This window comes from Epinephelus lanceolatus, chromosome 22, assembly GCF_041903045.1.
Source record: "Epinephelus lanceolatus isolate andai-2023 chromosome 22, ASM4190304v1, whole genome shotgun sequence".
Classification (NCBI taxonomy): Eukaryota; Metazoa; Chordata; class Actinopteri; order Perciformes; family Serranidae; genus Epinephelus; species Epinephelus lanceolatus.
Window position 1 is genome coordinate 31,766,304 of NC_135755.1, and position 20,242 is coordinate 31,786,545.

A 20,242-nucleotide genomic window follows, 5' to 3' on the forward strand; every position below is an offset into this window, starting at 1 on the left:
GGCTCCAGTAAAGGAGGAGCAGCGCCCTCTGCTGATGAAAGGTGAGAATAAAAAGCTTACAGCACCGGGTATTCCCAGGCGGTCTCCCATCCAAGTACTGACCCGGCCCGACCCTGCTTAGCTTCCGAGATCGGACGAGATCGGGCGTATTCAGGGTGGTATGGCCGTAAGCCATGGAAGAGCATGCACGCACGCCATTTATAGATGGTAAAACATCAGCAAGGGTGGATGGCAAATGGTAATCTGTCATTTTCCTGCACTCAACAAGCACCATGACAAGACCCACACGCCATTTAGTTTTGAGTTAATGCACATATACTCATTGAGAAATTAAAAAAAACAAAAAAGGAAAAAAAAGGGAAAAAAAGGAGAGTTTGTCCACTGGTGCTGTTTTCCAAGGAGCTGGCTCCAGTAAAGGAGGAGCAGCGCCCTCTGCTGATGAAAGGTGAGAATAAAAAGCTTACAGCACCGGGTATTCCCAGGCGGTCTCCCATCCAAGTACTGACCCGGCCCGACCCTGCTTAGCTTCCGAGATCGGACGAGATCGGGCGTATTCAGGGTGGTATGGCCGTAAGCCATGGAAGAGCATGCACGCACGCCATTTATAGATGGTAAAACATCAGCAAGGGTGGATGGCAAATGGTAATCTGTCATTTTACTGCACTCAACAAGCGCCATGACAAGACCCACACGCCATTTAGTTTTCAGTTAATGCACATATACTCACTGACAAATTAAAACAAAAAAAAAAAGAGAGTTTGTCCACTGGTGCTGTTTTCCAAGGAGCTGGCTCCAGTAAAGGAGGAGCAGCGCCCTCTGCTGATGAAAGGTGAGAATAAAAAGCTTACAGCACCGGGTATTCCCAGGCGGTCTCCCATCCAAGTACTGACCCGGCCCGACCCTGCTTAGCTTCCGAGATCGGACGAGATCGGGCGTATTCAGGGTGGTATGGCCGTAAGCCATGGAAGAGCATGCACGCACGCCATTTATAGATGGTAAAACATCAGCAAGGGTGGATGGCAAATGGTAATCTGTCATTTTCCTGCACTCAACAAGCACCATGACAAGACCCACACGCCATTTAGTTTTGAGTTAATGCACATATACTCATTGAGAAATTAAAAAAAACAAAAAAGGAAAAAAAAGGGAAAAAAAGGAGAGTTTGTCCACTGGTGCTGTTTTCCAAGGAGCTGGCTCCAGTAAAGGAGGAGCAGCGCCCTCTGCTGATGAAAGGTGAGAATAAAAAGCTTACAGCACCGGGTATTCCCAGGCGGTCTCCCATCCAAGTACTGACCCGGCCCGACCCTGCTTAGCTTCCGAGATCGGACGAGATCGGGCGTATTCAGGGTGGTATGGCCGTAAGCCATGGAAGAGCATGCACGCACGCCATTTATAGATGGTAAAACATCAGCAAGGGTGGATGGCAAATGGTAATCTGTCATTTTCCTGCACTCAACAAGCACCATGACAAGACCCACACGCCATTTATTTTTCAGTTAATGCACATATACTCACTGACAAATTAAAAAAAAAAAAAAAAGAAAAAAAAAAAGAGAGTTTGTCCACTGGTGCTGTTTTCCAAGGAGCTGGCTCCAGTAAAGGAGGAGCAGCGCCCTCTGCTGATGAAAGGTGAGAATAAAAAGCTTACAGCACCGGGTATTCCCAGGCGGTCTCCCATCCAAGTACTGACCCGGCCCGACCCTGCTTAGCTTCCGAGATCGGACGAGATCGGGCGTATTCAGGGTGGTATGGCCGTAAGCCATGGAAGAGCATGCACGCACGCCATTTATAGATGGTAAAACATCAGCAAGGGTGGATGGCAAATGGTAATCTGTCATTTTCCTGCACTCAACAAGCGCCATGACAAGACCCACACGCCATTTAGTTTTGAGTTAATGCACATATACTCATTGAGAAATTAAAAAAAACAAAAAAGGAAAAAAAAGGGAAAAAAAGGAGAGTTTGTCCACTGGTGCTGTTTTCCAAGGAGCTGGCTCCAGTAAAGGAGGAGCAGCGCCCTCTGCTGATGAAAGGTGAGAATAAAAAGCTTACAGCACCGGGTATTCCCAGGCGGTCTCCCATGCAAGTACTGACCCGGCCCGACCCTGCTTAGCTTCCGAGATCGGACGTATTCAGGGTGGTATGGCCGTAAGCAATGGAAGAGCATGCACGCACGCCATTTATAGATGGTAAAACATCAGCAAGGGTGGATGGCAAATGGTAATCTGTCATTTTCCTGCACTCAACAAGCACCATGACAAGACCCACACGCCATTTAGTTTTGAGTTAATGCACATATACTCATTGAGAAATTAAAAAAAACAAAAAAGGAAAAAAAAGGGAAAAAAAGGAGAGTTTGTCCACTGGTGCTGTTTTCCAAGGAGCTGGCTCCAGTAAAGGAGGAGCAGCGCCCTCTGCTGATGAAAGGTGAGAATAAAAAGCTTACAGCACCGGGTATTCCCAGGCGGTCTCCCATCCAAGTACTGACCCGGCCCGACCCTGCTTAGCTTCCGAGATCGGACGAGATCGGGCGTATTCAGGGTGGTATGGCCGTAAGCCATGGAAGAGCATGCACGCACGCCATTTATAGATGGTAAAACATCAGCAAGGGTGGATGGCAAATGGTAATCTGTCATTTTCCTGCACTCAACAAGCACCATGACAAGACCCACACGCCATTTAGTTTTGAGTTAATGCACATATACTCATTGAGAAATTAAAAAAAACAAAAAAGGAAAAAAAAGGGAAAAAAAGGAGAGTTTGTCCACTGGTGCTGTTTTCCAAGGAGCTGGCTCCAGTAAAGGAGGAGCAGCGCCCTCTGCTGATGAAAGGTGAGAATAAAAAGCTTACAGCACCGGGTATTCCCAGGCGGTCTCCCATCCAAGTACTGACCCGGCCCGACCCTGCTTAGCTTCCGAGATCGGACGAGATCGGGCGTATTCAGGGTGGTATGGCCGTAAGCCATGGAAGAGCATGCACGCACGCCATTTATAGATGGTAAAACATCAGCAAGGGTGGATGGCAAATGGTAATCTGTCATTTTCCTGCACTCAACAAGCACCATGACAAGACCCACACGCCATTTAGTTTTGAGTTAATGCACATATACTCATTGAGAAATTAAAAAAAACAAAAAAGGAAAAAAAAGGGAAAAAAAGGAGAGTTTGTCCACTGGTGCTGTTTTCCAAGGAGCTGGCTCCAGTAAAGGAGGAGCAGCGCCCTCTGCTGATGAAAGGTGAGAATAAAAAGCTTACAGCACCGGGTATTCCCAGGCGGTCTCCCATCCAAGTACTGACCCGGCCCGACCCTGCTTAGCTTCCGAGATCGGACGAGATCGGGCGTATTCAGGGTGGTATGGCCGTAAGCCATGGAAGAGCATGCACGCACGCCATTTATAGATGGTAAAACATCAGCAAGGGTGGATGGCAAATGGTAATCTGTCATTTTCCTGCACTCAACAAGCACCATGACAAGACCCACACGCCATTTAGTTTTGAGTTAATGCACATATACTCATTGAGAAATTAAAAAAAACAAAAAAGGAAAAAAAAGGGAAAAAAAGGAGAGTTTGTCCACTGGTGCTGTTTTCCAAGGAGCTGGCTCCAGTAAAGGAGGAGCAGCGCCCTCTGCTGATGAAAGGTGAGAATAAAAAGCTTACAGCACCGGGTATTCCCAGGCGGTCTCCCATCCAAGTACTGACCCGGCCCGACCCTGCTTAGCTTCCGAGATCGGACGAGATCGGGCGTATTCAGGGTGGTATGGCCGTAAGCCATGGAAGAGCATGCACGCACGCCATTTATAGATGGTAAAACATCAGCAAGGGTGGATGGCAAATGGTAATCTGTCATTTTCCTGCACTCAACAAGCACCATGACAAGACCCACACGCCATTTATTTTTCAGTTAATGCACATATACTCACTGACAAATTAAAAAAAAAAAAAAAAGAAAAAAAAAAGAGAGTTTGTCCACTGGTGCTGTTTTCCAAGGAGCTGGCTCCAGTAAAGGAGGAGCAGCGCCCTCTGCTGATGAAAGGTGAGAATAAAAAGCTTACAGCACCGGGTATTCCCAGGCGGTCTCCCATCCAAGTACTGACCCGGCCCGACCCTGCTTAGCTTCCGAGATTGGACGAGATCGGGCGTATTCAGGGTGGTATGGCCGTAAGCCATGGAAGAGCATGCACGCACGCCATTTATAGATGGTAAAACATCAGCAAGGGTGGATGGCAAATGGTAATCTGTCATTTTACTGCACTCAACAAGCGCCATGACAAGACCCACACGCCATTTAGTTTTCAGTTAATGCACATATACTCACTGACAAATTAAAACAAAAAAAAAAAGAGAGTTTGTCCACTGGTGCTGTTTTCCAAGGAGCTGGCTCCAGTAAAGGAGGAGCAGCGCCCTCTGCTGATGAAAGGTGAGAATAAAAAGCTTACAGCACCGGGTATTCCCAGGCGGTCTCCCATCCAAGTACTGACCCGGCCCGACCCTGCTTAGCTTCCGAGATCGGACGAGATCGGGCATATTCAGGGTGGTATGGCCGTAAGCCATGGAAGAGCATGCACGCACGCCATTTATAGATGGTAAAACATCAGCAAGGGTGGATGGCAAATGGTAATCTGTCATTTTCCTGCACTCAACAAGCACCATGACAAGACCCACACGCCATTTACTTTTCAGTTAATGCACATATACTCACTGACAAATTAAAAAAAAAAAAAAAGAGAGTTTGTCCACTGGTGCTGTTTTCCAAGGAGCTGGCTCCAGTAAAGGAGGAGCAGCGCCCTCTGCTGATGAAAGGTGAGAATAAAAAGCTTACAGCACCGGGTATTCCCAGGCGGTCTCCCATCCAAGTACTGACCCGGCCCGACCCTGCTTAGCTTCCGAGATCGGACGAGATCGGGCGTATTCAGGGTGGTATGGCCGTAAGCCATGGAAGAGCATGCACGCACGCCATTTATAGATGGTAAAACATCAGCAAGGGTGGATGGCAAATGGTAATCTGTCATTTTCCTGCACTCAACAAGCGCCATGACAAGACCCACACGCCATTTAGTTTTGAGTTAATGCACATATACTCACTGACAAATTAAAAAAAAAAAAAAAAAGGGAAAAAAAGGAGAGTTTGTCCACTGGTGCTGTTTTCCAAGGAGCTGGCTCCAGTAAAGGAGGAGCAGCGCCCTCTGCTGATGAAAGGTGAGAATAAAAAGCTTACAGCACCAGGTATTCCCAGGCGGTCTCCCATCCAAGTACTGACCCGGCCCGACCCTGCTTAGCTTCCGAGATCGGACGAGATCGGGCGTATTCAGGGTGGTATGGCCGTAAGCCATGGAAGAGCATGCACGCACGCCATTTATAGATGGTAAAACATCAGCAAGGGTGGATGGCAAATGGTAATCTGTCATTTTCCTGCACTCAACAAGCGCCATGACAAGACCCACACGCCATTTACTTTTCAGTTAATGCACATATACTCACTGACAAATTAAAAAAAAAAAAAAAAGAGAGTTTGTCCACTGGTGCTGTTTTCCAAGGAGCTGGCTCCAGTAAAGGAGGAGCAGCGCCCTCTGCTGATGAAAGGTGAGAATAAAAAGCTTACAGCACCGGGTATTCCCAGGCGGTCTCCCATCCAAGTACTGACCCGGCCCGACCCTGCTTAGCTTCCGAGATCGGACGAGATCGGGCGTATTCAGGGTGGTATGGCCGTAAGCCATGGAAGAGCATGCACGCACGCCATTTATAGATGGTAAAACATCAGCAAGGGTGGATGGCAAATGGTAATCTGTCATTTTCCTGCACTCAACAAGCGCCATGACAAGACCCACACGCCATTTAGTTTTGAGTTAATGCACATATACTCACTGACAAATTAAAAAAAAAAAAAAAAAGGGAAAAAAAGGAGAGTTTGTCCACTGGTGCTGTTTTCCAAGGAGTTGGCTCCAGTAAAGGAGGAGCAGCGCCCTCTGCTGATGAAAGGTGAGAATAAAAAGCTTACAGCACCAGGTATTCCCAGGCGGTCTCCCATCCAAGTACTGACCCGGCCCGACCCTGCTTAGCTTCCGAGATCGGACGAGATCGGGCGTATTCAGGGTGGTATGGCCGTAAGCCATGGAAGAGCATGCACGCACGCCATTTATAGATGGTAAAACATCAGCAAGGGTGGATGGCAAATGGTAATCTGTCATTTTCCTGCACTCAACAAGCGCCATGACAAGACCCACACGCCATTTACTTTTCAGTTAATGCACATATACTCACTGACAAATTAAAAAAAAAAAAAAAAGAGAGTTTGTCCACTGGTGCTGTTTTCCAAGGAGCTGGCTCCAGTAAAGGAGGAGCAGCGCCCTCTGCTGATGAAAGGTGAGAATAAAAAGCTTACAGCACCGGGTATTCCCAGGCGGTCTCCCATCCAAGTACTGACCCGGCCCGACCCTGCTTAGCTTCCGAGATCGGACGAGATCGGGCGTATTCAGGGTGGTATGGCCGTAAGCCATGGAAGAGCATGCACGCACGCCATTTATAGATGGTAAAACATCAGCAAGGGTGGATGGCAAATGGTAATCTGTCATTTTCCTGCACTCAACAAGCGCCATGACAAGACCCACACGCCATTTAGTTTTCAGTTAATGCACATATACTCACTGACAAATTAAAAAAAAAAAAAAAAAGGGAAAAAAAGGAGAGTTTGTCCACTGGTGCTGTTTTCCAAGGAGCTGGCTCCAGTAAAGGAGGAGCAGCGCCCTCTGCTGATGAAAGGTGAGAATAAAAAGCTTACAGCACCGGGTATTCCCAGGCGGTCTCCCATCCAAGTACTGACCCGGCCCGACCCTGCTTAGCTTCCGAGATCGGACGAGATCGGGCGTATTCAGGGTGGTATGGCCGTAAGCCATGGAAGAGCATGCACGCACGCCATTTATAGATGGTAAAACATCAGCAAGGGTGGATGGCAAATGGTAATCTGTTATTTTCCTGCACTCAACAAGCGCCATGACAAGACCCACACGCCATTTAGTTTTCAGTTAATGCACATATACTCACTGACAAATTAAAAAAAAAAAAAAAGAGAGTTTGTCCACTGGTGCTGTTTTCCAAGGAGCTGGCTCCAGTAAAGGAGGAGCAGCGCCCTCTGCTGATGAAAGGTGAGAATAAAAAGCTTACAGCACCGGGTATTCCCAGGCGGTCTCCCATCCAAGTACTGACCCGGCCCGACCCTGCTTAGCTTCCGAGATCGGACGAGATCGGGCGTATTCAGGGTGGTATGGCCGTAAGCCATGGAAGAGCATGCACGCACGCCATTTATAGATGGTAAAACATCAACAAGGGTGGATGGCAAATGGTAATCTGTCATTTTCCTGCACTCAACAAGCACCATGACAAGACCCACACGCCATTTAGTTTTGAGTTAATGCACATATACTCATTGAGAAATTAAAAAAAACAAAAAAGGAAAAAAAAGGGAAAAAAAGGAGAGTTTGTCCACTGGTGCTGTTTTCCAAGGAGCTGGCTCCAGTAAAGGAGGAGCAGCGCCCTCTGCTGATGAAAGGTGAGAATAAAAAGCTTACAGCACCGGGTATTCCCAGGCGGTCTCCCATCCAAGTACTGACCCGGCCCGACCCTGCTTAGCTTCCGAGATCGGACGAGATCGGGCGTATTCAGGGTGGTATGGCCGTAAGCCATGGAAGAGCATGCACGCACGCCATTTATAGATGGTAAAACATCAGCAAGGGTGGATGGCAAATGGTAATCTGTCATTTTCCTGCACTCAACAAGCGCCATGACAAGACCCACACGCCATTTAGTTTTCAGTTAATGCACATATACTCACTGACAAATTAAAAAAAAAAAAAAAAGAGAGTTTGTCCACTGGTGCTGTTTTCCAAGGAGCTGGCTCCAGTAAAGGAGGAGCAGCGCCCTCTGCTGATGAAAGGTGAGAATAAAAAGCTTACAGCACCGGGTATTCCCAGGCGGTCTCCCATCCAAGTACTGACCCGGCCCGACCCTGCTTAGCTTCCGAGATCGGACGAGATCGGGCGTATTCAGGGTGGTATGGCCGTAAGCCATGGAAGAGCATGCACGCACGCCATTTATAGATGGTAAAACATCAGCAAGGGTGGATGGCAAATGGTAATCTGTCATTTTCCTGCACTCAACAAGCGCCATGACAAGACCCACACGCCATTTAGTTTTCAGTTAATGCACATATACTCACTGACAAATTAAAAAAAAAAAAAAAAGAGAGTTTGTCCACTGGTGCTGTTTTCCAAGGAGCTGGCTCCAGTAAAGGAGGAGCAGCGCCCTCTGCTGATGAAAGGTGAGAATAAAAAGCTTACAGCACCGGGTATTCCCAGGCGGTCTCCCATCCAAGTACTGACCCGGCCCGACCCTGCTTAGCTTCCGAGATCGGACGAGATCGGGCGTATTCAGGGTGGTATGGCCGTAAGCCATGGAAGAGCATGCACGCACGCCATTTATAGATGGTAAAACATCAGCAAGGGTGGATGGCAAATGGTAATCTGTCATTTTACTGCACTCAACAAGCGCCATGACAAGACCCACACGCCATTTAGTTTTCAGTTAATGCACATATACTCACTGACAAATTAAAACAAAAAAAAAAAGAGAGTTTGTCCACTGGTGCTGTTTTCCAAGGAGCTGGCTCCAGTAAAGGAGGAGCAGCGCCCTCTGCTGATGAAAGGTGAGAATAAAAAGCTTACAGCACCGGGTATTCCCAGGCGGTCTCCCATCCAAGTACTGACCCGGCCCGACCCTGCTTAGCTTCCGAGATCGGACGAGATCGGGCGTATTCAGGGTGGTATGGCCGTAAGCCATGGAAGAGCATGCACGCACGCCATTTATAGATGGTAAAACATCAGCAAGGGTGGATGGCAAATGGTAATCTGTCATTTTCCTGCACTCAACAAGCACCATGACAAGACCCACACGCCATTTAGTTTTGAGTTAATGCACATATACTCATTGAGAAATTAAAAAAAACAAAAAAGGAAAAAAAAGGGAAAAAAAGGAGAGTTTGTCCACTGGTGCTGTTTTCCAAGGAGCTGGCTCCAGTAAAGGAGGAGCAGCGCCCTCTGCTGATGAAAGGTGAGAATAAAAAGCTTACAGCACCGGGTATTCCCAGGCGGTCTCCCATCCAAGTACTGACCCGGCCCGACCCTGCTTAGCTTCCGAGATCGGACGAGATCGGGCGTATTCAGGGTGGTATGGCCGTAAGCCATGGAAGAGCATGCACGCACGCCATTTATAGATGGTAAAACATCAGCAAGGGTGGATGGCAAATGGTAATCTGTCATTTTCCTGCACTCAACAAGCACCATGACAAGACCCACACGCCATTTATTTTTCAGTTAATGCACATATACTCACTGACAAATTAAAAAAAAAAAAAAAAGAAAAAAAAAAAGAGAGTTTGTCCACTGGTGCTGTTTTCCAAGGAGCTGGCTCCAGTAAAGGAGGAGCAGCGCCCTCTGCTGATGAAAGGTGAGAATAAAAAGCTTACAGCACCGGGTATTCCCAGGCGGTCTCCCATCCAAGTACTGACCCGGCCCGACCCTGCTTAGCTTCCGAGATCGGACGAGATCGGGCGTATTCAGGGTGGTATGGCCGTAAGCCATGGAAGAGCATGCACGCACGCCATTTATAGATGGTAAAACATCAGCAAGGGTGGATGGCAAATGGTAATCTGTCATTTTCCTGCACTCAACAAGCGCCATGACAAGACCCACACGCCATTTAGTTTTGAGTTAATGCACATATACTCATTGAGAAATTAAAAAAAACAAAAAAGGAAAAAAAAGGGAAAAAAAGGAGAGTTTGTCCACTGGTGCTGTTTTCCAAGGAGCTGGCTCCAGTAAAGGAGGAGCAGCGCCCTCTGCTGATGAAAGGTGAGAATAAAAAGCTTACAGCACCGGGTATTCCCAGGCGGTCTCCCATGCAAGTACTGACCCGGCCCGACCCTGCTTAGCTTCCGAGATCGGACGTATTCAGGGTGGTATGGCCGTAAGCAATGGAAGAGCATGCACGCACGCCATTTATAGATGGTAAAACATCAGCAAGGGTGGATGGCAAATGGTAATCTGTCATTTTCCTGCACTCAACAAGCACCATGACAAGACCCACACGCCATTTAGTTTTGAGTTAATGCACATATACTCATTGAGAAATTAAAAAAAACAAAAAAGGAAAAAAAAGGGAAAAAAAGGAGAGTTTGTCCACTGGTGCTGTTTTCCAAGGAGCTGGCTCCAGTAAAGGAGGAGCAGCGCCCTCTGCTGATGAAAGGTGAGAATAAAAAGCTTACAGCACCGGGTATTCCCAGGCGGTCTCCCATCCAAGTACTGACCCGGCCCGACCCTGCTTAGCTTCCGAGATCGGACGAGATCGGGCGTATTCAGGGTGGTATGGCCGTAAGCCATGGAAGAGCATGCACGCACGCCATTTATAGATGGTAAAACATCAGCAAGGGTGGATGGCAAATGGTAATCTGTCATTTTCCTGCACTCAACAAGCACCATGACAAGACCCACACGCCATTTAGTTTTGAGTTAATGCACATATACTCATTGAGAAATTAAAAAAAACAAAAAAGGAAAAAAAAGGGAAAAAAAGGAGAGTTTGTCCACTGGTGCTGTTTTCCAAGGAGCTGGCTCCAGTAAAGGAGGAGCAGCGCCCTCTGCTGATGAAAGGTGAGAATAAAAAGCTTACAGCACCGGGTATTCCCAGGCGGTCTCCCATCCAAGTACTGACCCGGCCCGACCCTGCTTAGCTTCCGAGATCGGACGAGATCGGGCGTATTCAGGGTGGTATGGCCGTAAGCCATGGAAGAGCATGCACGCACGCCATTTATAGATGGTAAAACATCAGCAAGGGTGGATGGCAAATGGTAATCTGTCATTTTCCTGCACTCAACAAGCACCATGACAAGACCCACACGCCATTTATTTTTCAGTTAATGCACATATACTCACTGACAAATTAAAAAAAAAAAAAAAAGAAAAAAAAAAAGAGAGTTTGTCCACTGGTGCTGTTTTCCAAGGAGCTGGCTCCAGTAAAGGAGGAGCAGCGCCCTCTGCTGATGAAAGGTGAGAATAAAAAGCTTACAGCACCGGGTATTCCCAGGCGGTCTCCCATCCAAGTACTGACCCGGCCCGACCCTGCTTAGCTTCCGAGATTGGACGAGATCGGGCGTATTCAGGGTGGTATGGCCGTAAGCCATGGAAGAGCATGCACGCACGCCATTTATAGATGGTAAAACATCAGCAAGGGTGGATGGCAAATGGTAATCTGTCATTTTACTGCACTCAACAAGCGCCATGACAAGACCCACACGCCATTTAGTTTTCAGTTAATGCACATATACTCACTGACAAATTAAAACAAAAAAAAAAAGAGAGTTTGTCCACTGGTGCTGTTTTCCAAGGAGCTGGCTCCAGTAAAGGAGGAGCAGCGCCCTCTGCTGATGAAAGGTGAGAATAAAAAGCTTACAGCACCGGGTATTCCCAGGCGGTCTCCCATCCAAGTACTGACCCGGCCCGACCCTGCTTAGCTTCCGAGATCGGACGAGATCGGGCATATTCAGGGTGGTATGGCCGTAAGCCATGGAAGAGCATGCACGCACGCCATTTATAGATGGTAAAACATCAGCAAGGGTGGATGGCAAATGGTAATCTGTCATTTTCCTGCACTCAACAAGCACCATGACAAGACCCACACGCCATTTACTTTTCAGTTAATGCACATATACTCACTGACAAATTAAAAAAAAAAAAAAAAGAGAGTTTGTCCACTGGTGCTGTTTTCCAAGGAGCTGGCTCCAGTAAAGGAGGAGCAGCGCCCTCTGCTGATGAAAGGTGAGAATAAAAAGCTTACAGCACCGGGTATTCCCAGGCGGTCTCCCATCCAAGTACTGACCCGGCCCGACCCTGCTTAGCTTCCGAGATCGGACGAGATCGGGCGTATTCAGGGTGGTATGGCCGTAAGCCATGGAAGAGCATGCACGCACGCCATTTATAGATGGTAAAACATCAGCAAGGGTGGATGGCAAATGGTAATCTGTCATTTTCCTGCACTCAACAAGCGCCATGACAAGACCCACACGCCATTTAGTTTTGAGTTAATGCACATATACTCACTGACAAATTAAAAAAAAAAAAAAAAAGGGAAAAAAAGGAGAGTTTGTCCACTGGTGCTGTTTTCCAAGGAGCTGGCTCCAGTAAAGGAGGAGCAGCGCCCTCTGCTGATGAAAGGTGAGAATAAAAAGCTTACAGCACCAGGTATTCCCAGGCGGTCTCCCATCCAAGTACTGACCCGGCCCGACCCTGCTTAGCTTCCGAGATCGGACGAGATCGGGCGTATTCAGGGTGGTATGGCCGTAAGCCATGGAAGAGCATGCACGCACGCCATTTATAGATGGTAAAACATCAGCAAGGGTGGATGGCAAATGGTAATCTGTCATTTTCCTGCACTCAACAAGCGCCATGACAAGACCCACACGCCATTTACTTTTCAGTTAATGCACATATACTCACTGACAAATTAAAAAAAAAAAAAAAAGAGAGTTTGTCCACTGGTGCTGTTTTCCAAGGAGCTGGCTCCAGTAAAGGAGGAGCAGCGCCCTCTGCTGATGAAAGGTGAGAATAAAAAGCTTACAGCACCGGGTATTCCCAGGCGGTCTCCCATCCAAGTACTGACCCGGCCCGACCCTGCTTAGCTTCCGAGATCGGACGAGATCGGGCGTATTCAGGGTGGTATGGCCGTAAGCCATGGAAGAGCATGCACGCACGCCATTTATAGATGGTAAAACATCAGCAAGGGTGGATGGCAAATGGTAATCTGTCATTTTCCTGCACTCAACAAGCGCCATGACAAGACCCACACGCCATTTAGTTTTGAGTTAATGCACATATACTCACTGACAAATTAAAAAAAAAAAAAAAAAGGGAAAAAAAGGAGAGTTTGTCCACTGGTGCTGTTTTCCAAGGAGTTGGCTCCAGTAAAGGAGGAGCAGCGCCCTCTGCTGATGAAAGGTGAGAATAAAAAGCTTACAGCACCAGGTATTCCCAGGCGGTCTCCCATCCAAGTACTGACCCGGCCCGACCCTGCTTAGCTTCCGAGATCGGACGAGATCGGGCGTATTCAGGGTGGTATGGCCGTAAGCCATGGAAGAGCATGCACGCACGCCATTTATAGATGGTAAAACATCAGCAAGGGTGGATGGCAAATGGTAATCTGTCATTTTCCTGCACTCAACAAGCGCCATGACAAGACCCACACGCCATTTACTTTTCAGTTAATGCACATATACTCACTGACAAATTAAAAAAAAAAAAAAAAGAGAGTTTGTCCACTGGTGCTGTTTTCCAAGGAGCTGGCTCCAGTAAAGGAGGAGCAGCGCCCTCTGCTGATGAAAGGTGAGAATAAAAAGCTTACAGCACCGGGTATTCCCAGGCGGTCTCCCATCCAAGTACTGACCCGGCCCGACCCTGCTTAGCTTCCGAGATCGGACGAGATCGGGCGTATTCAGGGTGGTATGGCCGTAAGCCATGGAAGAGCATGCACGCACGCCATTTATAGATGGTAAAACATCAGCAAGGGTGGATGGCAAATGGTAATCTGTCATTTTCCTGCACTCAACAAGCACCATGACAAGACCCACACGCCATTTATTTTTCAGTTAATGCACATATACTCACTGACAAATTAAAAAAAAAAAAAAAAGAAAAAAAAAAAGAGAGTTTGTCCACTGGTGCTGTTTTCCAAGGAGCTGGCTCCAGTAAAGGAGGAGCAGCGCCCTCTGCTGATGAAAGGTGAGAATAAAAAGCTTACAGCACCGGGTATTCCCAGGCGGTCTCCCATCCAAGTACTGACCCGGCCCGACCCTGCTTAGCTTCCGAGATTGGACGAGATCGGGCGTATTCAGGGTGGTATGGCCGTAAGCCATGGAAGAGCATGCACGCACGCCATTTATAGATGGTAAAACATCAGCAAGGGTGGATGGCAAATGGTAATCTGTCATTTTACTGCACTCAACAAGCGCCATGACAAGACCCACACGCCATTTAGTTTTCAGTTAATGCACATATACTCACTGACAAATTAAAACAAAAAAAAAAAGAGAGTTTGTCCACTGGTGCTGTTTTCCAAGGAGCTGGCTCCAGTAAAGGAGGAGCAGCGCCCTCTGCTGATGAAAGGTGAGAATAAAAAGCTTACAGCACCGGGTATTCCCAGGCGGTCTCCCATCCAAGTACTGACCCGGCCCGACCCTGCTTAGCTTCCGAGATCGGACGAGATCGGGCATATTCAGGGTGGTATGGCCGTAAGCCATGGAAGAGCATGCACGCACGCCATTTATAGATGGTAAAACATCAGCAAGGGTGGATGGCAAATGGTAATCTGTCATTTTCCTGCACTCAACAAGCACCATGACAAGACCCACACGCCATTTACTTTTCAGTTAATGCACATATACTCACTGACAAATTAAAAAAAAAAAAAAAAGAGAGTTTGTCCACTGGTGCTGTTTTCCAAGGAGCTGGCTCCAGTAAAGGAGGAGCAGCGCCCTCTGCTGATGAAAGGTGAGAATAAAAAGCTTACAGCACCGGGTATTCCCAGGCGGTCTCCCATCCAAGTACTGACCCGGCCCGACCCTGCTTAGCTTCCGAGATCGGACGAGATCGGGCGTATTCAGGGTGGTATGGCCGTAAGCCATGGAAGAGCATGCACGCACGCCATTTATAGATGGTAAAACATCAGCAAGGGTGGATGGCAAATGGTAATCTGTCATTTTCCTGCACTCAACAAGCACCATGACAAGACCCACACGCCATTTAGTTTTGAGTTAATGCACATATACTCACTGACAAATTAAAAAAAAAAAAAAAAAGGGAAAAAAAGGAGAGTTTGTCCACTGGTGCTGTTTTCCAAGGAGCTGGCTCCAGTAAAGGAGGAGCAGCGCCCTCTGCTGATGAAAGGTGAGAATAAAAAGCTTACAGCAACAGGTATTCCCAGGCGGTCTCCCATCCAAGTACTGACCCGGCCCGACCCTGCTTAGCTTCCGAGATCGGACGAGATCGGGCGTATTCAGGGTGGTATGGCCGTAAGCCATGGAAGAGCATGCACGCACGCCATTTATAGATGGTAAAACATCAGCAAGGGTGGATGGCAAATGGTAATCTGTCATTTTCCTGCACTCAACAAGCGCCATGACAAGACCCACACGCCATTTACTTTTCAGTTAATGCACATATACTCACTGACAAATTAAAAAAAAAAAAAAAAGAGAGTTTGTCCACTGGTGCTGTTTTCCAAGGAGCTGGCTCCAGTAAAGGAGGAGCAGCGCCCTCTGCTGATGAAAGGTGAGAATAAAAAGCTTACAGCACCGGGTATTCCCAGGCGGTCTCCCATCCAAGTACTGACCCGGCCCGACCCTGCTTAGCTTCCGAGATCGGACGAGATCGGGCGTATTCAGGGTGGTATGGCCGTAAGCCATGGAAGAGCATGCACGCACGCCATTTATAGATGGTAAAACATCAGCAAGGGTGGATGGCAAATGGTAATCTGTCATTTTCCTGCACTCAACAAGCGCCATGACAAGACCCACACGCCATTTAGTTTTGAGTTAATGCACATATACTCACTGACAAATTAAAAAAAAAAAAAAAAAGGGAAAAAAAGGAGAGTTTGTCCACTGGTGCTGTTTTCCAAGGAGCTGGCTCCAGTAAAGGAGGAGCAGCGCCCTCTGCTGATGAAAGGTGAGAATAAAAAGCTTACAGCACCAGGTATTCCCAGGCGGTCTCCCATCCAAGTACTGACCCGGCCCGACCCTGCTTAGCTTCCGAGATCGGACGAGATCGGGCGTATTCAGGGTGGTATGGCCGTAAGCCATGGAAGAGCATGCACGCACGCCATTTATAGATGGTAAAACATCAGCAAGGGTGGATGGCAAATGGTAATCTGTCATTTTCCTGCACTCAACAAGCGCCATGACAAGACCCACACGCCATTTACTTTTCAGTTAATGCACATATACTCACTGACAAATTAAAACAAAAAAAAAAAGAGAGTTTGTCCACTGGTGCTGTTTTCCAAGGAGCTGGCTCCAGTAAAGGAGGAGCAGCGCCCTCTGCTGATGAAAGGTGAGAATAAAAAGCTTACAGCACCGGGTATTCCCAGGCGGTCTCCCATCCAAGTACTGACCCGGCCCGACCCTGCTTAGCTTCCGAGATCGGACGAGATCGGGCGTATTCAGGGTGGTATGGCCGTAAGCCATGGAAGAGCATGCACGCACGCCATTTATAGATGGTAAAACATCAGCAAGGGTGGATGGCAAATGGTAATCTGTCATTTTCCTGCACTCAACAAGCGCCATGACAAGACCCACACGCCATTTAGTTTTCAGTTAATGCACATATACTCACTGACAAATTAAAAAAAAAAAAAAAAGAGAGTTTGTCCACTGGTGCTGTTTTCCAAGGAGCTGGCTCCAGTAAAGGAGGAGCAGCGCCCTCTGCTGATGAAAGGTGAGAATAAAAAGCTTACAGCACCGGGTATTCCCAGGCGGTCTCCCATCCAAGTACTGACCCGGCCCGACCCTGCTTAGCTTCCGAGATCGGACGAGATCGGGCGTATTCAGGGTGGTATGGCCGTAAGCCATGGAAGAGCATGCACGCACGCCATTTATAGATGGTAAAACATCAGCAAGGGTGGATGGCAAATGGTAATCTGTCATTTTCCTGCACTCAACAAGCACCATGACAAGACCCACACGCCATTTAGTTTTGAGTTAATGCACATATACTCATTGAGAAATTAAAAAAAACAAAAAAGGAAAAAAAAGGGAAAAAAAGGAGAGTTTGTCCACTGGTGCTGTTTTCCAAGGAGCTGGCTCCAGTAAAGGAGGAGCAGCGCCCTCTGCTGATGAAAGGTGAGAATAAAAAGCTTACAGCACCGGGTATTCCCAGGCGGTCTCCCATCCAAGTACTGACCCGGCCCGACCCTGCTTAGCTTCCGAGATCGGACGAGATCGGGCGTATTCAGGGTGGTATGGCCGTAAGCCATGGAAGAGCATGCACGCACGCCATTTATAGATGGTAAAACATCAGCAAGGGTGGATGGCAAATGGTAATCTGTCATTTTCCTGCACTCAACAAGCACCATGACAAGACCCACACGCCATTTATTTTTCAGTTAATGCACATATACTCACTGACAAATTAAAAAAAAAAAAAAAAGAAAAAAAAAAAGAGAGTTTGTCCACTGGTGCTGTTTTCCAAGGAGCTGGCTCCAGTAAAGGAGGAGCAGCGCCCTCTGCTGATGAAAGGTGAGAATAAAAAGCTTACAGCACCGGGTATTCCCAGGCGGTCTCCCATCCAAGTACTGACCCGGCCCGACCCTGCTTAGCTTCCGAGATTGGACGAGATCGGGCGTATTCAGGGTGGTATGGCCGTAAGCCATGGAAGAGCATGCACGCACGCCATTTATAGATGGTAAAACATCAGCAAGGGTGGATGGCAAATGGTAATCTGTCATTTTACTGCACTCAACAAGCGCCATGACAAGACCCACACGCCATTTAGTTTTGAGTTAATGCACATATACTCACTGACAAATTAAAACAAAAAAAAAAAGAGAGTTTGTCCACTGGTGCTGTTTTCCAAGGAGCTGGCTCCAGTAAAGGAGGAGCAGCGCCCTCTGCTGATGAAAGGTGAGAATAAAAAGCTTACAGCACCGGGTATTCCCAGGCGGTCTCCCATCCAAGTACTGACCCGGCCCGACCCTGCTTAGCTTCCGAGATCGGACGAGATCGGGCATATTCAGGGTGGTATGGCCGTAAGCCATGGAAGAGCATGCACGCACGCCATTTATAGATGGTAAAACATCAGCAAGGGTGGATGGCAAATGGTAATCTGTCATTTTCCTGCACTCAACAAGCACCATGACAAGACCCACACGCCATTTACTTTTCAGTTAATGCACATATACTCACTGACAAATTAAAAAAAAAAAAAAAAGAGAGTTTGTCCACTGGTGCTGTTTTCCAAGGAGCTGGCTCCAGTAAAGGAGGAGCAGCGCCCTCTGCTGATGAAAGGTGAGAATAAAAAGCTTACAGCACCGGGTATTCCCAGGCGGTCTCCCATCCAAGTACTGACCCGGCCCGACCCTGCTTAGCTTCCGAGATCGGACGAGATCGGGCGTATTCAGGGTGGTATGGCCGTAAGCCATGGAAGAGCATGCACGCACGCCATTTATAGATGGTAAAACATCAGCAAGGGTGGATGGCAAATGGTAATCTGTCATTTTCCTGCACTCAACAAGCGCCATGACAAGACCCACACGCCATTTACTTTTCAGTTAATGCACATATACTCACTGACAAATTAAAAAAAAAAAAAAAAGAGAGTTTGTCCACTGGTGCTGTTTTCCAAGGAGCTGGCTCCAGTAAAGGAGGAGCAGCGCCCTCTGCTGATGAAAGGTGAGAATAAAAAGCTTACAGCACCGGGTATTCCCAGGCGGTCTCCCATCCAAGTACTGACCCGGCCCGACCCTGCTTAGCTTCCGAGATCGGACGAGATCGGGCGTATTCAGGGTGGTATGGCCGTAAGCCATGGAAGAGCATGCACGCACGCCATTTATAGATGGTAAAACATCAGCAAGGGTGGATGGCAAATGGTAATCTGTCATTTTCCTGCACTCAACAAGCGCCATGACAAGACCCACACGCCATTTAGTTTTGAGTTAATGCACATATACTCACTGACAAATTAAAAAAAAAAAAAAAAAGGGAAAAAAAGGAGAGTTTGTCCACTGGTGCTGTTTTCCAAGGAGCTGGCTCCAGTAAAGGAGGAGCAGCGCCCTCTGCTGATGAAAGGTGAGAATAAAAAGCTTACAGCACCAGGTATTCCCAGGCGGTCTCCCATCCAAGTACTGACCCGGCCCGACCCTGCTTAGCTTCCGAGATCGGACGAGATCGGGCGTATTCAGGGTGGTATGGCCGTAAGCCATGGAAGAGCATGCACGCACGCCATTTATAGATGGTAAAACATCAGCAAGGGTGGATGGCAAATGGTAATCTGTCATTTTCCTGCACTCAACAAGCGCCATGACAAGACCCACACGCCATTTACTTTTCAGTTAATGCACATATACTCACTGACAAATTAAAAAAAAAAAAAAAAGAGAGTTTGTCCACTGGTGCTGTTTTCCAAGGAGCTGGCTCCAGTAAAGGAGGAGCAGCGCCCTCTGCTGATGAAAGGTGAGAATAAAAAGCTTACAGCACCGGGTATTCCCAGGCGGTCTCCCATCCAAGTACTGACCCGGCCCGACCCTGCTTAGCTTCCGAGATCGGACGAGATCGGGCGTATTCAGGGTGGTATGGCCGTAAGCCATGGAAGAGCATGCACGCACGCCATTTATAGATGGTAAAACATCAGCAAGGGTGGATGGCAAATGGTAATCTGTCATTTTCCTGCACTCAACAAGCGCCATGACAAGACCCACACGCCATTTAGTTTTCAGTTAATGCACATATACTCACTGACAAATTAAAAAAAAAAAAAAAAAGGGAAAAAAAGGAGAGTTTGTCCACTGGTGCTGTTTTCCAAGGAGCTGGCTCCAGTAAAGGAGGAGCAGCGCCCTCTGCTGATGAAAGGTGAGAATAAAAAGCTTACAGCACCGGGTATTCCCAGGCGGTCTCCCATCCAAGTACTGACCCGGCCCGACCCTGCTTAGCTTCCGAGATCGGACGAGATCGGGCGTATTCAGGGTGGTATGGCCGTAAGCCATGGAAGAGCATGCACGCACGCCATTTATAGATGGTAAAACATCAGCAAGGGTGGATGGCAAATGGTAATCTGTTATTTTCCTGCACTCAACAAGCGCCATGACAAGACCCACACGCCATTTAGTTTTCAGTTAATGCACATATACTCACTGACAAATTAAAAAAAAAAAAAAAGAGAGTTTGTCCACTGGTGCTGTTTTCCAAGGAGCTGGCTCCAGTAAAGGAGGAGCAGCGCCCTCTGCTGATGAAAGGTGAGAATAAAAAGCTTACAGCACCGGGTATTCCCAGGCGGTCTCCCATCCAAGTACTGACCCGGCCCGACCCTGCTTAGCTTCCGAGATCGGACGAGATCGGGCGTATTCAGGGTGGTATGGCCGTAAGCCATGGAAGAGCATGCACGCACGCCATTTATAGATGGTAAAACATCAGCAAGGGTGGATGGCAAATGGTAA

General features: G+C 47.8%; 50 non-coding genes and 2 pseudogenes across 50 annotated transcripts; all 52 read right to left on the reverse strand.

Moving 5' to 3' along the window:
* Window positions 1-53: 53 nt before the first annotated feature.
* On the reverse strand, window positions 54-172 carry LOC144461296 (5S ribosomal RNA). The gene has a single exon (XR_013489998.1). It is a non-coding gene; the product is annotated as a 5S ribosomal RNA (ribosomal RNA).
* Window positions 173-457: 285 nt separating this feature from the next.
* Window positions 458-576, reverse strand: LOC144461297 (5S ribosomal RNA). The gene has a single exon (XR_013489999.1). It is a non-coding gene; the product is annotated as a 5S ribosomal RNA (ribosomal RNA).
* Window positions 577-841: 265 nt separating this feature from the next.
* On the reverse strand, window positions 842-960 carry LOC144461299 (5S ribosomal RNA). The gene has a single exon (XR_013490000.1). It is a non-coding gene; the product is annotated as a 5S ribosomal RNA (ribosomal RNA).
* Window positions 961-1,245: 285 nt separating this feature from the next.
* On the reverse strand, window positions 1,246-1,364 carry LOC144461300 (5S ribosomal RNA). Its single transcript, XR_013490001.1, has one exon. It is a non-coding gene; the product is annotated as a 5S ribosomal RNA (ribosomal RNA).
* Window positions 1,365-1,641: 277 nt separating this feature from the next.
* Window positions 1,642-1,760, reverse strand: LOC144461301 (5S ribosomal RNA). Its single transcript, XR_013490002.1, has one exon. It is a non-coding gene; the product is annotated as a 5S ribosomal RNA (ribosomal RNA).
* A 285-nt stretch (window positions 1,761-2,045) lies between these two features.
* LOC144461289 (5S ribosomal RNA) lies at window positions 2,046-2,154 on the reverse strand (annotated as a pseudogene).
* Window positions 2,155-2,439: 285 nt separating this feature from the next.
* Window positions 2,440-2,558, reverse strand: LOC144461303 (5S ribosomal RNA). Its single transcript, XR_013490004.1, has one exon. It is a non-coding gene; the product is annotated as a 5S ribosomal RNA (ribosomal RNA).
* Window positions 2,559-2,843: 285 nt separating this feature from the next.
* Window positions 2,844-2,962, reverse strand: LOC144461304 (5S ribosomal RNA). Its single transcript, XR_013490005.1, has one exon. It is a non-coding gene; the product is annotated as a 5S ribosomal RNA (ribosomal RNA).
* A 285-nt stretch (window positions 2,963-3,247) lies between these two features.
* On the reverse strand, window positions 3,248-3,366 carry LOC144461305 (5S ribosomal RNA). Its single transcript, XR_013490006.1, has one exon. It is a non-coding gene; the product is annotated as a 5S ribosomal RNA (ribosomal RNA).
* A 285-nt stretch (window positions 3,367-3,651) lies between these two features.
* Window positions 3,652-3,770, reverse strand: LOC144461306 (5S ribosomal RNA). Its single transcript, XR_013490007.1, has one exon. It is a non-coding gene; the product is annotated as a 5S ribosomal RNA (ribosomal RNA).
* A 276-nt stretch (window positions 3,771-4,046) lies between these two features.
* Window positions 4,047-4,165, reverse strand: LOC144461124 (5S ribosomal RNA). Its single transcript, XR_013489843.1, has one exon. It is a non-coding gene; the product is annotated as a 5S ribosomal RNA (ribosomal RNA).
* A 265-nt stretch (window positions 4,166-4,430) lies between these two features.
* Window positions 4,431-4,549, reverse strand: LOC144460726 (5S ribosomal RNA). Its single transcript, XR_013489445.1, has one exon. It is a non-coding gene; the product is annotated as a 5S ribosomal RNA (ribosomal RNA).
* Window positions 4,550-4,813: 264 nt separating this feature from the next.
* Window positions 4,814-4,932, reverse strand: LOC144461307 (5S ribosomal RNA). Its single transcript, XR_013490008.1, has one exon. It is a non-coding gene; the product is annotated as a 5S ribosomal RNA (ribosomal RNA).
* Window positions 4,933-5,209: 277 nt separating this feature from the next.
* Window positions 5,210-5,328, reverse strand: LOC144459963 (5S ribosomal RNA). Its single transcript, XR_013488679.1, has one exon. It is a non-coding gene; the product is annotated as a 5S ribosomal RNA (ribosomal RNA).
* Window positions 5,329-5,593: 265 nt separating this feature from the next.
* On the reverse strand, window positions 5,594-5,712 carry LOC144461308 (5S ribosomal RNA). Its single transcript, XR_013490009.1, has one exon. It is a non-coding gene; the product is annotated as a 5S ribosomal RNA (ribosomal RNA).
* Window positions 5,713-5,989: 277 nt separating this feature from the next.
* LOC144459974 (5S ribosomal RNA) lies at window positions 5,990-6,108 on the reverse strand. Its single transcript, XR_013488690.1, has one exon. It is a non-coding gene; the product is annotated as a 5S ribosomal RNA (ribosomal RNA).
* A 265-nt stretch (window positions 6,109-6,373) lies between these two features.
* Window positions 6,374-6,492, reverse strand: LOC144461309 (5S ribosomal RNA). Its single transcript, XR_013490010.1, has one exon. It is a non-coding gene; the product is annotated as a 5S ribosomal RNA (ribosomal RNA).
* A 277-nt stretch (window positions 6,493-6,769) lies between these two features.
* Window positions 6,770-6,888, reverse strand: LOC144461310 (5S ribosomal RNA). The gene has a single exon (XR_013490011.1). It is a non-coding gene; the product is annotated as a 5S ribosomal RNA (ribosomal RNA).
* Window positions 6,889-7,152: 264 nt separating this feature from the next.
* LOC144461311 (5S ribosomal RNA) lies at window positions 7,153-7,271 on the reverse strand. The gene has a single exon (XR_013490012.1). It is a non-coding gene; the product is annotated as a 5S ribosomal RNA (ribosomal RNA).
* Window positions 7,272-7,556: 285 nt separating this feature from the next.
* Window positions 7,557-7,675, reverse strand: LOC144461312 (5S ribosomal RNA). The gene has a single exon (XR_013490013.1). It is a non-coding gene; the product is annotated as a 5S ribosomal RNA (ribosomal RNA).
* Window positions 7,676-7,940: 265 nt separating this feature from the next.
* Window positions 7,941-8,059, reverse strand: LOC144461314 (5S ribosomal RNA). The gene has a single exon (XR_013490015.1). It is a non-coding gene; the product is annotated as a 5S ribosomal RNA (ribosomal RNA).
* Window positions 8,060-8,324: 265 nt separating this feature from the next.
* Window positions 8,325-8,443, reverse strand: LOC144461315 (5S ribosomal RNA). Its single transcript, XR_013490016.1, has one exon. It is a non-coding gene; the product is annotated as a 5S ribosomal RNA (ribosomal RNA).
* Window positions 8,444-8,708: 265 nt separating this feature from the next.
* LOC144461316 (5S ribosomal RNA) lies at window positions 8,709-8,827 on the reverse strand. Its single transcript, XR_013490017.1, has one exon. It is a non-coding gene; the product is annotated as a 5S ribosomal RNA (ribosomal RNA).
* A 285-nt stretch (window positions 8,828-9,112) lies between these two features.
* On the reverse strand, window positions 9,113-9,231 carry LOC144461317 (5S ribosomal RNA). Its single transcript, XR_013490018.1, has one exon. It is a non-coding gene; the product is annotated as a 5S ribosomal RNA (ribosomal RNA).
* Window positions 9,232-9,508: 277 nt separating this feature from the next.
* Window positions 9,509-9,627, reverse strand: LOC144461318 (5S ribosomal RNA). Its single transcript, XR_013490019.1, has one exon. It is a non-coding gene; the product is annotated as a 5S ribosomal RNA (ribosomal RNA).
* Window positions 9,628-9,912: 285 nt separating this feature from the next.
* LOC144461290 (5S ribosomal RNA) lies at window positions 9,913-10,021 on the reverse strand (annotated as a pseudogene).
* Window positions 10,022-10,306: 285 nt separating this feature from the next.
* Window positions 10,307-10,425, reverse strand: LOC144461319 (5S ribosomal RNA). The gene has a single exon (XR_013490020.1). It is a non-coding gene; the product is annotated as a 5S ribosomal RNA (ribosomal RNA).
* Window positions 10,426-10,710: 285 nt separating this feature from the next.
* On the reverse strand, window positions 10,711-10,829 carry LOC144461320 (5S ribosomal RNA). The gene has a single exon (XR_013490021.1). It is a non-coding gene; the product is annotated as a 5S ribosomal RNA (ribosomal RNA).
* Window positions 10,830-11,106: 277 nt separating this feature from the next.
* LOC144461126 (5S ribosomal RNA) lies at window positions 11,107-11,225 on the reverse strand. Its single transcript, XR_013489845.1, has one exon. It is a non-coding gene; the product is annotated as a 5S ribosomal RNA (ribosomal RNA).
* Window positions 11,226-11,490: 265 nt separating this feature from the next.
* On the reverse strand, window positions 11,491-11,609 carry LOC144460727 (5S ribosomal RNA). Its single transcript, XR_013489446.1, has one exon. It is a non-coding gene; the product is annotated as a 5S ribosomal RNA (ribosomal RNA).
* A 265-nt stretch (window positions 11,610-11,874) lies between these two features.
* On the reverse strand, window positions 11,875-11,993 carry LOC144461321 (5S ribosomal RNA). The gene has a single exon (XR_013490022.1). It is a non-coding gene; the product is annotated as a 5S ribosomal RNA (ribosomal RNA).
* A 277-nt stretch (window positions 11,994-12,270) lies between these two features.
* LOC144459985 (5S ribosomal RNA) lies at window positions 12,271-12,389 on the reverse strand. Its single transcript, XR_013488701.1, has one exon. It is a non-coding gene; the product is annotated as a 5S ribosomal RNA (ribosomal RNA).
* Window positions 12,390-12,654: 265 nt separating this feature from the next.
* Window positions 12,655-12,773, reverse strand: LOC144461322 (5S ribosomal RNA). Its single transcript, XR_013490023.1, has one exon. It is a non-coding gene; the product is annotated as a 5S ribosomal RNA (ribosomal RNA).
* A 277-nt stretch (window positions 12,774-13,050) lies between these two features.
* Window positions 13,051-13,169, reverse strand: LOC144459996 (5S ribosomal RNA). The gene has a single exon (XR_013488712.1). It is a non-coding gene; the product is annotated as a 5S ribosomal RNA (ribosomal RNA).
* A 265-nt stretch (window positions 13,170-13,434) lies between these two features.
* LOC144461323 (5S ribosomal RNA) lies at window positions 13,435-13,553 on the reverse strand. The gene has a single exon (XR_013490024.1). It is a non-coding gene; the product is annotated as a 5S ribosomal RNA (ribosomal RNA).
* Window positions 13,554-13,830: 277 nt separating this feature from the next.
* On the reverse strand, window positions 13,831-13,949 carry LOC144461127 (5S ribosomal RNA). The gene has a single exon (XR_013489846.1). It is a non-coding gene; the product is annotated as a 5S ribosomal RNA (ribosomal RNA).
* Window positions 13,950-14,214: 265 nt separating this feature from the next.
* LOC144460728 (5S ribosomal RNA) lies at window positions 14,215-14,333 on the reverse strand. The gene has a single exon (XR_013489447.1). It is a non-coding gene; the product is annotated as a 5S ribosomal RNA (ribosomal RNA).
* A 265-nt stretch (window positions 14,334-14,598) lies between these two features.
* On the reverse strand, window positions 14,599-14,717 carry LOC144461325 (5S ribosomal RNA). Its single transcript, XR_013490026.1, has one exon. It is a non-coding gene; the product is annotated as a 5S ribosomal RNA (ribosomal RNA).
* Window positions 14,718-14,994: 277 nt separating this feature from the next.
* On the reverse strand, window positions 14,995-15,113 carry LOC144461104 (5S ribosomal RNA). The gene has a single exon (XR_013489823.1). It is a non-coding gene; the product is annotated as a 5S ribosomal RNA (ribosomal RNA).
* Window positions 15,114-15,378: 265 nt separating this feature from the next.
* On the reverse strand, window positions 15,379-15,497 carry LOC144461326 (5S ribosomal RNA). The gene has a single exon (XR_013490027.1). It is a non-coding gene; the product is annotated as a 5S ribosomal RNA (ribosomal RNA).
* Window positions 15,498-15,774: 277 nt separating this feature from the next.
* On the reverse strand, window positions 15,775-15,893 carry LOC144460007 (5S ribosomal RNA). The gene has a single exon (XR_013488723.1). It is a non-coding gene; the product is annotated as a 5S ribosomal RNA (ribosomal RNA).
* Window positions 15,894-16,158: 265 nt separating this feature from the next.
* Window positions 16,159-16,277, reverse strand: LOC144461327 (5S ribosomal RNA). The gene has a single exon (XR_013490028.1). It is a non-coding gene; the product is annotated as a 5S ribosomal RNA (ribosomal RNA).
* A 265-nt stretch (window positions 16,278-16,542) lies between these two features.
* On the reverse strand, window positions 16,543-16,661 carry LOC144461328 (5S ribosomal RNA). The gene has a single exon (XR_013490029.1). It is a non-coding gene; the product is annotated as a 5S ribosomal RNA (ribosomal RNA).
* A 285-nt stretch (window positions 16,662-16,946) lies between these two features.
* LOC144461329 (5S ribosomal RNA) lies at window positions 16,947-17,065 on the reverse strand. The gene has a single exon (XR_013490030.1). It is a non-coding gene; the product is annotated as a 5S ribosomal RNA (ribosomal RNA).
* Window positions 17,066-17,342: 277 nt separating this feature from the next.
* On the reverse strand, window positions 17,343-17,461 carry LOC144461128 (5S ribosomal RNA). The gene has a single exon (XR_013489847.1). It is a non-coding gene; the product is annotated as a 5S ribosomal RNA (ribosomal RNA).
* Window positions 17,462-17,726: 265 nt separating this feature from the next.
* LOC144460729 (5S ribosomal RNA) lies at window positions 17,727-17,845 on the reverse strand. Its single transcript, XR_013489448.1, has one exon. It is a non-coding gene; the product is annotated as a 5S ribosomal RNA (ribosomal RNA).
* A 265-nt stretch (window positions 17,846-18,110) lies between these two features.
* On the reverse strand, window positions 18,111-18,229 carry LOC144461330 (5S ribosomal RNA). The gene has a single exon (XR_013490031.1). It is a non-coding gene; the product is annotated as a 5S ribosomal RNA (ribosomal RNA).
* A 265-nt stretch (window positions 18,230-18,494) lies between these two features.
* LOC144461331 (5S ribosomal RNA) lies at window positions 18,495-18,613 on the reverse strand. Its single transcript, XR_013490032.1, has one exon. It is a non-coding gene; the product is annotated as a 5S ribosomal RNA (ribosomal RNA).
* A 277-nt stretch (window positions 18,614-18,890) lies between these two features.
* On the reverse strand, window positions 18,891-19,009 carry LOC144460019 (5S ribosomal RNA). Its single transcript, XR_013488735.1, has one exon. It is a non-coding gene; the product is annotated as a 5S ribosomal RNA (ribosomal RNA).
* A 265-nt stretch (window positions 19,010-19,274) lies between these two features.
* Window positions 19,275-19,393, reverse strand: LOC144461332 (5S ribosomal RNA). Its single transcript, XR_013490033.1, has one exon. It is a non-coding gene; the product is annotated as a 5S ribosomal RNA (ribosomal RNA).
* A 277-nt stretch (window positions 19,394-19,670) lies between these two features.
* LOC144461333 (5S ribosomal RNA) lies at window positions 19,671-19,789 on the reverse strand. The gene has a single exon (XR_013490034.1). It is a non-coding gene; the product is annotated as a 5S ribosomal RNA (ribosomal RNA).
* Window positions 19,790-20,053: 264 nt separating this feature from the next.
* On the reverse strand, window positions 20,054-20,172 carry LOC144461334 (5S ribosomal RNA). The gene has a single exon (XR_013490035.1). It is a non-coding gene; the product is annotated as a 5S ribosomal RNA (ribosomal RNA).
* Between the last annotated feature and the right edge of the window lie 70 nt (window positions 20,173-20,242).